The following is a 12,509-nucleotide window of genomic DNA, read 5'->3' as shown; positions in this document are numbered from 1 at the left end:
TCTGTCTCGATACAAACGTACCGCGCCACGGCTATTGCCCGGTGCTAATCTATACATCAAATGGGCATCTGCCAACTCCGCATTTGTAAACATTGCACTGACTGCAAAACCACGTTCGTGATGAACACTAAACTGTTGGTGCTACGTACTGATGTGCTTGATGCTAGTACTGTAGAGCAATGAGTCGCATGTCAACACAAGCACCGAAGTCAACACTACCTTCCTTCAATTGGGCCAACTGGCGGTGAACCGAGGAAGTACAGTACATACTGACGAAACTAAAATGAGCTCTAACATGGAAATTAAGCGTTTCCGGACACATGTCCACATACCATCTATTCTTTATTTGTGTGTGAGGAATGTTTCCTGAAAGTTTGGCCGTACCTTTTTGTAACACCCTGTATATGAAACCTGTGAGGAATATTCAGAAACGCTTGTGCAAAGTCTCTAGAGCATCTACTATTCCCATCTCACAGTATGTACAAAATGTTCTCACACGAAAAAAACAGCAACAACATCTACCAGTCCATCCCGAATAATGTTCGATCTGACAGTTACTGACCAACTACTATAGCGAGTTGAAACTTCGGTCGTATTAGTGGTCTTCAAAGTCAGAAGTGCTCGCCCAAATAATCCATAAAGTATACGGAATATGCCACGCGGAATTTCACTAAGACCGAAATATCACACGTTCATAACACATCAATTAATTAATCAAAGTGTCCTCAAAATGTTCGTAACTTAAACAGCCTGAATCACTACACTTTCTAACAGCAATGAACTCAACAATTCTTCATTTTACAAGTTATTTTCTCGGCGACATTTAGCATGATGTTACACGTACGAAGGTTGGCTAGCGACTCTCTCGATGCCACCCAACTCTATGCCTATCTAACTTTCTGCGTATGGGAACAGCTTAATTCTGATTGGCTAATCGTTTGAATGACCATTCAGAACGATCCTTCCAGATCTCTCTCGCGGCAAAACTTGCCTGAGCCAATCACAAATCAGAAAATCATTTACGTCATTCCAATGCCAATTTCTAATATAATATTTAATAAACTAGACCGAAACGGAAAATAATCTGGAAATTAATTTAAAATCTTATTTCACTTCCGACTTCTATTCTGGCTGCTCTCTTACAGAGGCAAACACACATCGATATACGTCATCAGCTTCGTGGTCACAACACTGTTTTCTCGTCTTAAAGATAAATTTAAGCCTTTTGACTTAAAAGTTAAATTCAGAAATTTATTAAGAGACAGTTGATTTTTCGTCAAGCCATTCATTCCAGCCACTAATTAAGAGACTATTGATTATGTTACCTTTGCACGGTCAAAACTTTGCATACCGCCTGGAAGGAGGCGCGTGGGTAGGAGCAGGAGCAGGAAAAATACGTCGGTACTGCACGTAAGTAAAAGTGGTTTACTGGTGCATGAATATTTGCATAACTTTGTACGTAGGTGCGAAGCTGAAGCGAAGTGTCCCGGCCGTCTGCTCTTCATCAGATGGGAGAATCTGTAGCGGAGCTCGTAGACCTCCACAGCACCAGCTAAATGCGCTGTCGTCGGTGTCTGTCGTAGTGCCAACTTAGCAAAGCGTACCTACGTTGTGGCATCTTAGCTATCGATACCAAACAAAATACCGCGGTTCATTGTCATACGTTTTTACATAAAATAGTATTAAGGTATTAAGTTTTTTTTGTATGTCCCACAGACACTCTCTCATCTACTCTCGTGTATTAACACAACAAAATAATAAGCAGATAATAATTTTGAATAATTTTTACACTACGAAATGCAGAGTAATTATAGTTTTGAAAAGAAAAATTCCAGTTAAGTTATTTTATGCACTGAGAACTCTGGTTATGACTTTGGATGATAATTAATGACATACTGCTATTGTTCCTTACTGAGTTTTGAAACTTAAGTGTCGGTTTTTGGACATTTAATTAATTTTCTCAATCTCCGGAACTGTATGAGATAAAAATCTGAAATTTTGACAAGATTCTTTTCTTAATAAGAGAAGATGATATACCAAGTTTGAACAAAATCGCTTGATAATTACTATGGTTTATTTAGATTCGTACAGAGTATGAATTTACGTTCCTGCTAGATGGTACTGGAGACCGTTCTCAAGGCCGCTAGCGTCAGCTTTGCTGTGAGTCATAGCGAAGATACAATTCTGCAGCCACGGGCTACATGGCTGTGTACAACATTGCCGGTTCTAGCCGCTACAATCTGGAATCGCGCGTCCGCTACGGTCGCAGGTTCGAATCCTGCCCTCGGGCATGGATGTGTGTGATGTCCTAAGATTAGTTAGGTTTAAGTAGTTCTGAGTTCTAGGGGACTGATGACCTCAGATGTTAAGTCCCATAGTGCTCAGAGCCATTTCCTACACTGCACGGAATGTTATCCCATAATAACTTGCTACGCTACGGGCCTACATTGATGTTTCAAGCACCTTCTTGCTTCCCGTTGCATTATTAACAGGTGCTCGATTGTGTTGAAAGATGCAGTCACCATCCCCGAATTGCTCTTCAATTCGGGGATGGGGACTGCATCTTTCAACACAATCGAGCACCTGTTAATAATGCACGGCCTGTGGCGGAGTGGCTACACGACAATAACATCCCTGTAATGGACTGTCCTGCACAGAGTCCTGATCTGAATTCTATAGAACACCTTTGGGATGTTTTCGACCACCGACTTCGTGCCAGGCCTCACCGTCCGACGTCGATACCTCTCCTCAGTGCAGCATTCCGTGAAGAATGGGCTGCCGTTCCCCAAGAAACCTTCCAGCACCCGACTGAACGAATGCCTGCGAGAGTGGGAGGTGTCATCAAGGCTAAGGGTGGGCCAACACCATATTGAATTCCAGCATTACCGATGGAGGGCGCCACAAACTTGTAAGTCATTTGCAGTTAGGTGTCCGGATACTTTTGATCACATAGTGTGTGACACGCCAACTGAATCGTTGAAAGCATCCGGCCATCAATGATGGCGGAAATTCTACTGGCAAAGACCCAGTAGAGTGTTCACACTGGCAACTTCGTTGTTCATTTACCTCTGTAATCACTGAGACAAAACCACAAATCTCACAATGCGTGAAGTTTCACCTGTTAATATTTTTAAAAGCGGCATTAAACCAGTATAGTGCTTCCAGAATCCACGCCCTGGTCATTCCGTGGACACTTGACAAGTCGACGCCCTTCAGCACGCACATCAGGCCTGAGTTGGAAACAGCGCGCACTGCTACTGTTTGCGCGCTTATTGCAATGGCGAGCACCAGAAGTAATTAAAAATGGAACCAACCTCCATAGCCGCCGGTATTTTAAATATTCTTCCGTTAATGAAACACGACAGACCAATATTAAATTTTAATTTCGCATTTCAAATAAAATTTTGGCATGTATTCGTGCGCCTGGCCGCACAGCCCATTAAAAACAACGCCGCTCGACATTGAGCGAGTTCCTCGCGGAGCTACTGCTGACACTGCGGTCTCCACGTTTTAACTCACGCCACGTCTGCACTCACGGATGAGCCAAAAAACTGTGACTCTTCTGGTGGCATTGGGAGACGCGACGTGGTAACGAAAGTACACTCCTGGAAATTGAAATAAGAACACCGTGAATTCATTGTCCCAGGAAGGGGAAACTTTATTGACACATTCCTGGGGTCAGATACATCACATGATCACACTGACAGAACCACAGGCACATAGACACAGGCAACAGAGCATGCACAATGTCGGCACTAGTACAGTGTATATCCACCTTTCGCAGCAATGCAGGCTGCTATTCTCCCATGGAGACGATCGTAGAGATGCTGGATGTAGTCCTGTGGAACGGCTTGCCATGCCATTTCCACCTGGCACCTCAGTTGGACCAGCGTTCGTGCTGGACGTGCAGACCGCGTGAGACGACGCTTCATCCAGTCCCAAACATGCTCAATGGGGGACAGATCCGGAGATCTTGCTGGCCAGGGTAGTTAACTTACACCTTCTAGAGCACGTTGGGTGGCACGGGATACATGCGGACGTGCATTGTTCTGTTGGAACAGCAAGTTCCCTTGCCGGTCTAGGAATGGTAGAACGATGGGTTCGATGACGGTTTGGATGTACCGTGCACTATTCAGTGTCCCCTCGACGATCACCAGTGGTGTACGGCCAGTGTAGGAGATCGCTCCCTACACCATGATGCCGGGTGTTGGCCCTGTGTGCCTCGGTCGTATGCAGTCCTGATTGTGGCGCTCACCTGCACGGCGCCAAACACGCATACGACCATCATTGGCACCAAGGCAGAAGCGACTCTCATCGCTGAAGACGACACGTCTCCATTCGTCCCTCCATTCACGCCTGTCGCGACACCACTGGAGGCGGGCTGCACGATGTTAGGGCGTGAGCGGAAGACGGCCTAACGGTGTGCGGGACCGTAGCCCAGCTTCATGGAGACGGTTGCGAATGGTCCTCGCCGATACCCCAGGAGCAACAGTGTCGCTAATTTGCTGGGAAGTGGCGGTGCGGTCCCCTACGGCACTGCGTAGGATCCTACGGTCTTGGCGTGCATCCGTGCGTCGCTGCGGTCCGGACCCAGGTCGACGGGCACGTGCACCTTCCGCCGACCACTGGCGACAACATCGATGTACTGTGGAGACCTCACGCCCTACGTGTTGAGCAATTCGGCGGTACTTCCACCCGGCCTCCCGCATGCCCACTATACGCCCTCGCTCAAAGTCCGTCAACTGCACATACGGTTCACGTCCACGCTGTCGCGGCATGCTACCAGTGTTAAAGACTGCGATGGAGCTCCGTATGCCACGGCAAACTGGCTGACACTGACGGCGGCGGTGCACAAATGCTGCGCAGCTAGCGCCATTCGACGGCCAACACCGCGGTTCCTGGTGTGTCCGCTGTGCCGTGCGTGTGATCATTGCTTGTACAGCCCTCTCGCAGTGTCCGGAGCAAGTATGGTGGGTCTGACACACCGGTGTCAATGTGTTCTTTTTTCCATTTCCAGGAGTGTATTTGAGCGGAGAAGAAACGGAAGGGGAATCACAGTTTTAGAGCCGGAACGAACGCAGTCAGAGCGTGTGTGTGGGGCCTTACTGTTTGACCTGTTGTTGTTGCCTTGAGCCGTCGTCGTTGACGAGGCAGCTAGCGTTGACATGGACGCGGATGGGAAATCCGTAGTCACGAGAGAGCACACGCGACCAATTGGTTAACGTGATTTTGGGCTCTCAGCCCCCTCCTGCGGCAGCTGTTGGCATAATTTGTCTCGCAAAGTACACGGTTTGTTTGTTTAGGAAAATGGACGCTCGTACGATTCCATTAGCTCTTATGGAATTCACATTTCCTCCATTATCCGTATGCTAGTCATGTTGTTCTGTCTCTAGTATACATAAATAAAAATATCAGTATAATGATTATAAAGAATCCGCCTCGATTCCAAATAGAAACCGGATGTTGACCTAGGTTTCGGCGCGCATAGCACCGACTTCTTCGGAACACACTAAAACTACAAACAGCCTTAAGAGGCATGGTCCAACATTAATACAGAACGCCCAAAAGGGCAAAAGACTCGCATGTAATGTAAAATAAACGGTGCGTGTGTACCATGTCAATAGCTGTACTTGGCTCAAACGACAGAAGCGTGCTTCCTCACCCCAGCCAACGTTCGGTGGGCCGTGGGCTCTCAGGTAAACTGAGGTGGCGCCGGCAGCTAGGCTGTGAGAATGTCAGAGAGGAACGCGCATGCGCAAATTGAGAAATCGTCTTCTTCCATGTGATTGGCATAAAATGTGTTACGAAAGAGATCCGATGACCGGGTCAAAGGCGCAGGAAGTTAATGCGTGTGTATGTATAATGTTGTAGCTCGAGCACAATTTTATAGAACTATAGAACCTGGATAGGCTGAAACTATATATGTGGGATAGCAAATTCCACAGATGGTCAAAACGCATGCATGCAGGACAGACAAAATACCATCAGCTAGAAGCAGGCTGAAAATATGGGAGAGGAATAACTCATTTTTCAAATTCTTGGGGTCGGTGATAGTATTTGATGACTACGCTTGGATAAGCGTATAAAGTTACGGTATTACATTCTAAGCGCTATTGATCAGAAAAGGGTCAAGTTAGTATGACAGGCTTAATGTAATTGCATGAAATGACGTACAACGTCGCCTTCATCGCCCTTAATATCTAATGACAGACAGAGGTAATTTTGAATAGTGCTATAGGATATGTACCAAAATAGTGTAAAAATAACCTAAAGCTAAACTAGTTTCTTAAAATCAGGTAATTGAGGTACTGAACCATGAAGCTTAGTTAAGTGAGGTCTGTGAACGCATAAAGCGTGGAACAGAACGTTGGCTGGGCTGAGGAAGCACGCTTCTGACGTTTGAGCCAAGTACAGCTATTGACATGGTACACACGTACCGTTTGTTTAACATTTCATGCGAGTCTTTTGCCCTTTGGGGCGTTCTGTATTAATGTTGGATCATGCCTCTTTAATCAGTTTGTAGTTTTAGTGTGTTCCGAAGAAGGCGTGGTTATCCGCACCGAAACCTATGTCGACATTTGGTTTCTATTTGCAATCGAGGAGAATTCTTTATAACCACTAAATTATTCACGATTGCTGACGCGCTGCAATCTTAAAAGGTCTCAAAAATATCAGTATCCGTGAACATCTAATAAGACAAAAAGGAAAGATTTTTATCCAGTCAGTTAGGACACCTTTATACATAAAAATTCAGCCGGCATATGTTTGTGCTCACAAAACTCGAAGAGTACTCGATCTACTGAGTTGAAATTTTGACAGAGTATTGCTTTCAGATACGCGCATTTTTATGTACCTACTCTTCATATATATAAATAAACATGTACTGTATAAAACGGAAACGTTAGTGTCAAATTTTTCTTCTAAAGTGTTAACGAAAATATCAACTAATGTACCTGCTAGACGTGAGACCATTGCTACCCCATCTTTTTGGAGATAAATCTTGTTCTGAAATGAGAAATGACTGTAGGAAGTGTTTAACTGCAGAAGTTCTATTATACCACAAATTTCTCCTTGACTGATTGTCTTATACTTGAGAAAGTTGTTTTTAAAGATTTTTATAGTTTCTGTTAGTGAAATGTTTGTGTGCATGTTAGATAATCGAGTGATAAGAATATTCCATCTTCTGGTATTTTTACAATTTTTATTTTATTAACAATATCGTAACAATATTTTGTAGTGTATTCTTTCTCGTATATGTAATGTTGCTTAAGGAGTATGTTGAGCTGTTTACTGACACCATGTGCTGCGCTATTAACTATGTCAACAGTTGGGCGAATCAGTATTTCTTCTGTATGTATCTTGGGCTGGGCACGTAATGATAGTGTTGTTGGATTCATTATAATGCAGTCTTTCATATCTTTTTCTGTGAATATGAAGCTACATCTTTTTAGTGCCTTCTTTAGTTATGCATTCAATTTGTTTGTTGGATCCCGGTCAATTATTTTGCTACTAATTTAGCAGAAAAATTCTAATACTTTCCTGTTTCTTCTGACATAATCGTTAATGTATTTCCTGTATTTGATTTTACACTAATTGCATTATTTTCTTGAAGATTATTATTTTCTGACGTATAATATTACTGTCCTTTCCTTTTCTATTTGTCCTACTTTTTAGTTTTGTTTTTGTGTTTGTATTATTTTTGCAAATTTTGCAAGTAATGTGTTTTTGCTCATGAGGTGGCAACTAGGTCATATCAAGCGCTACTTTAGTGTTTGCGTAGTATTTTTAATCATACTGTTACCAAGGCGTGGTTTTATGTTAAATTTCAGCTCTTTGTTTAGTACGTCCATTTTTGTGGGAGTGCTTCTAATGTTGGTCAGATTTTCAACCTTCTGGAAGAATTTTAAATTACTCTGCATGAGATATTTCTTTTCATTGAGTGTTTTTAAATAGTTTTCTTGTATGAGCCTATGTATCTTCTTGTTATGTCTTCGTCGAATATTTGAACCCTGATACCTTATAAATTTATCATTTGCTGATAAATTGTGGTTTGTTTGTAAAAGTAATAGGACACTAGCAAGATGTAAATGAGCTACATATAGTTTAGCATTTAAATTATTCTTACGTTTAAATTTATCATGTAGACTAAACAACTTACCACTGAAAAAAGAAAAAATTGATAAAGATCTATATCTTCTCCGACATGCAGCTATAAGCAATGGTTGTCCTAAAAACTTAGTAGACAGGTTATTCAAAAACAAAACCAATCAAATACATGCCAATCCCATAGGTGAAATAACTTCAACTAGAGACAGAAACGAACCGCAGAAAAAAATAAATTTCTTATATGGCCATATCTAAGTATTCTTTCCGACAAAATTACTTGATATTTCAAGAATACAAAATTATACACCAGTTAGAGAACCACTAACAATCTAAAACGATTATTGAGACACATACCACGTAAAGCAAAACCGTTTTCGCAATTAGGAATCTATAAAATTAACTGTGAGGAATGCTCAAAATGTTATATTGCACACACAGGAAGAAAAGTTAGTACACGATTTACAGATTACACGACAGTAAGCGACAATAACCAATCCACATTTGCTGCACACTTAAAAGACACAACCACAAATTACCTGATATACATGGATCACTTCAAATATTAAATCAGTTACAGAAAGGACAAATCGTGGATGTAATCCATCTGAAAGATCAATCACACTGAGTTTTAAATGAACAAAAAGACCTGCGAAATGAGAAATTCCTAGACAACTTTCTACCAATTCTAGGGCGAAGCAGTACAGAACCATAGAATGTAAAATTATCGCTACACTTATTTATGAATATGGCTTAATGCGAAACATTACACAAGCATAAAGCAGTTTTTACTCGACTCTCACAGTTCTCAGTACTGTTTCATTAGAGTACTGTGAAAGATTTCATATGTAAGATCTTTGTACCAACTATTCGAAAATGAACTACTCCCACAATACCAGAAGAAATTTTACAAGTTATTTTAAAGAAGTTACGTAGTCATATTTACATTAATGACGAACGATAATTAAATATAAACAAAGCACATGTAGATTTAAGCAGCAAATTTCTGTAAAAGAAGTATAACCTTCCTAGTGTTAAGCACGTTAAAACATGGGCCTTATAGATAAGAGCTTGCAACAACTGCTCGAAAGTAATGTACATCTAAAACAGCGTGAACATCTTGGATTTATTTTATGAGCATAACATGGTTCAAATGGCTCTGAGCACTATGGGACTCAACTGCTGTGGTCATAAGTCCCCTAGAACTTAGAACTACTTAAACCTAACTAACCTAAGGACAGCACACAACACCCAGCCATCACAAGGCAGAGAAAATCCCTGACCCCGCCGGGAATCGAACCCGGGAACCCGGGCGTGGGAAGCGAGAACGCTACCGCACGACCACGAGATGCGGGCCATAACATGGTGTCATAGGAGAATCGACGTACATGACATAATTTATTACTAAAAAATCATACATAAAGTAAGTTGTAATGCGCCTAGTATATCTATAGATATGACTTCATCCTACATCAAAATCACAAATGTCACTAATGTATCGCCGGCCGGAGTGGCCGAGCGGTTCTAGGCGCTACAGTCTGGAACTGCGTGAACGCTACGGTTGCAGGTTCGAAACCTGCCTCGGGCATGGACATGTGTGATGTCCTTAGGTTAGTTAGCTTTAAGTAGTTCCAAGTTCTAGGGGACTGATGACCTCAGAAGTTAAGTCCCGTAGTGCTCAGAGCCATTTGAACCATTTGAACTAACGTATCCAATGCATGATACTTCCGTCTTAGATGCCTGAAAAACAATCGTACATGAAATAAAGAGAATAGCAGCTGAAGGCATAAAGAAATCTTTCAATAACTTCATCGCAGCTGCGGACCCTATCGCACTGAAAATAAGTGAAGTATTGGAGGAGGCAACTAGGAATAATGAGCAAATACCGTTAAATTGGATTCGACCAACTCATGCCCCAGAGAAACTACGCTTCAAATGTATATTTTTTGGGATGCAGTGAGGGGATAAGACATGAAAGAGGATCGTGCTTGGAGAGCAGCAAATGTCAGATAGAATATCCAACTGTACCTGTATCAGAAATAAGAGTAGCAGTTGAAGATGCACCGATGGTAGTTACTTTGGGAACTGGAGCATCGGTAAATGTCTTACCAGGAACGTTATTCAAGTGGACTTAGCAGACAAAAGACATGCCAGTATTGCCAGTTCAGAACTGAAAAGAATATTAGGGTTGTTGGCACACTGTCAAAGAGTATCCAAGTAAAGACAGAATTAAACTTAAAGACAGGAAATGCTTGTAAAGAATTTGCAGGCCAAATGTATTTTGGGAGTAGAATAGATCTATGAGAAGGACACAAAATTAGATCTCTCAACGGGGAAAGTAACAATCCAGATCAATGGAGCTATAACGTCAATATATCTTTTAAGAAAACCTGGTAAACATTGGAAATATTGCTGAGGTGGAAAGGTATATGTAGTACACGGAAGACCGTGACAAATCTGCAGATCTACATCTACATCTACATCCATACTCCGCAAGCCACCTGACGGTGTGTGGCGGAGGGTACCTTCAGTACCTCTATCGGTTCTCCCTTCTATTCCAGTCTCGTATTGTTCGTGGAAAGAAGGATTGTCGGTATGCCTCTGTGTGGGCTCTAATCTCTCTGATTTTATCCTCATGGTCTCTTCGCGAGATATACGTAGGAGGGAGCAATATACTGCTTGACTCTTCGGTGAAGGTATGTTCTCGAAACTTTGACAAAAGCCCGTACCGAGCTACTGAGCGTCTCTCCTGCAGAGTCTTCCACTGGAGTTTATCTATCATCTCCGTAACGCTTTCGCGATTACTAAATGATCCTGTAACGAAGCGCGCTGCTCTCCGTTGGATCTTCTCTATCTCTTCTATCAACCCTATCTGGTACGGATCCCACACTGCTGAGCAGTATTCAAGCAGTGGGCGAACAAGCGTACTGTAACCTACTTCCTTTGTTTTCGGATTGCATTTCCTTAGGATTCTTCCAATGAAACTCAGTCTGGCATCTGCTTTACCGACAATCAACATTATATGATCATTCCATTTTAAATCACTCCTAATGCGTACTCCCAGATAATTTATGGTATTAACTGCTTCCAGTTGCTGACCTGCTATTTTGTAGCTAAAAGATAAAGGATGTATCTTTCTGTGTATTCGCAGCACATTACACTTGTCTACATCGAGATTCAGTTGCCATTCCCTGCACCATGCGTCAATTCGCTGCAGATCCTCCTGCATTTCAGTACAATTTTCCATTGTTACAACCTCTCGATACACCACAGCATCATCTGCAAAAAGCCTCAGTGAACTTCCGATGTCATCCACCAGGTCATTTATGTATATTGTGAATAGCAACGGTCCTATGACACTCCCCTGCGGCACACCTGAAATTACTCTTACTTCGGAAGACTTCTCTCCATTGAGAATAACATGCTGCGTCCTGTTATCTAGGAACTCCTCAATCCAATCACACAATTGGTCTGATAGTCCATAAGCTCTTACTTTGTTCAATAAACGACTGTGGGGAACTGTATCGAACGCCTTGCGGAAGTCAAGAAACACGGCATCTACCTGTGAACCCGTGTCTATGGCCCTGTGAGTCTCGTGGACGAATAGCGCGAGCTGGGTTTCACATGACCGTCTTTTTCGAAACCCATGCTGATTCCTACAGAGTAGATTTCTAGTCTCCAGAAAAGTCATTATACTCGAACACAATACGTGTTCCAAAATTCTACAACTGATCGACGTTAGAGATATAGGTCTATAGTTCTGCACATCTGTTCGACGTCCCTTCTTGAAAACGGGGATGACCTGTGCCCTTTTCCAATCCTTTGGAACGCTACGCTCTTCTAGAGACCTACGGTACACCGCTGCAAGAAGGGGGGCAAGTTCCTTCGCGTACTCTGTGTAAAATTGAACTGGTATCCCATCAGGTCCAGAGGCCTTTCCTCTTTTGAGCGATTTTAATTGTTTCTCTATCCCTCTGTCGTCTATTTCGAAATCTACCATTTTGTCATCTGTGCGACAATCTAGAGAAGGAACTACAGTGCAATCTTCCTCTGTGAAACAACTTTGGAAAAAGACATTTAGTATTTCGGCCTTTAGTCTGTCATCCTCTGTTTCAGTACCATTTTGGTCACAGAGTGTCTGGACATTTTGTTTTGATCCACCTACCGCTTTGACATAAGACCAAAATTTCTTAGGATTTTCTGCCAAGTCAGTACATAGAACTTTACTTTCGAATTCATTGAACGCCTCTCGCATAGCTCTCTTGACACTACATTTCGCTTCGCGTAATTTTTGTTTGTCTGCAAGGCTTTGGCTATGTTTATGTTTGCTGTGAAGTTCCCTTTGCTTCCGCAGCAGTTTTCTAACTCGGTTGTTGAACCACGGTGGCTCTTTTCCATCTCTTACG

The sequence above is a fragment of the Schistocerca cancellata genome, chromosome 9, assembly GCF_023864275.1.
Source record: "Schistocerca cancellata isolate TAMUIC-IGC-003103 chromosome 9, iqSchCanc2.1, whole genome shotgun sequence".
Taxonomy (NCBI): Eukaryota; Metazoa; Arthropoda; class Insecta; order Orthoptera; family Acrididae; genus Schistocerca; species Schistocerca cancellata.
Note: the sequence above shows the minus strand (reverse complement) of the source record.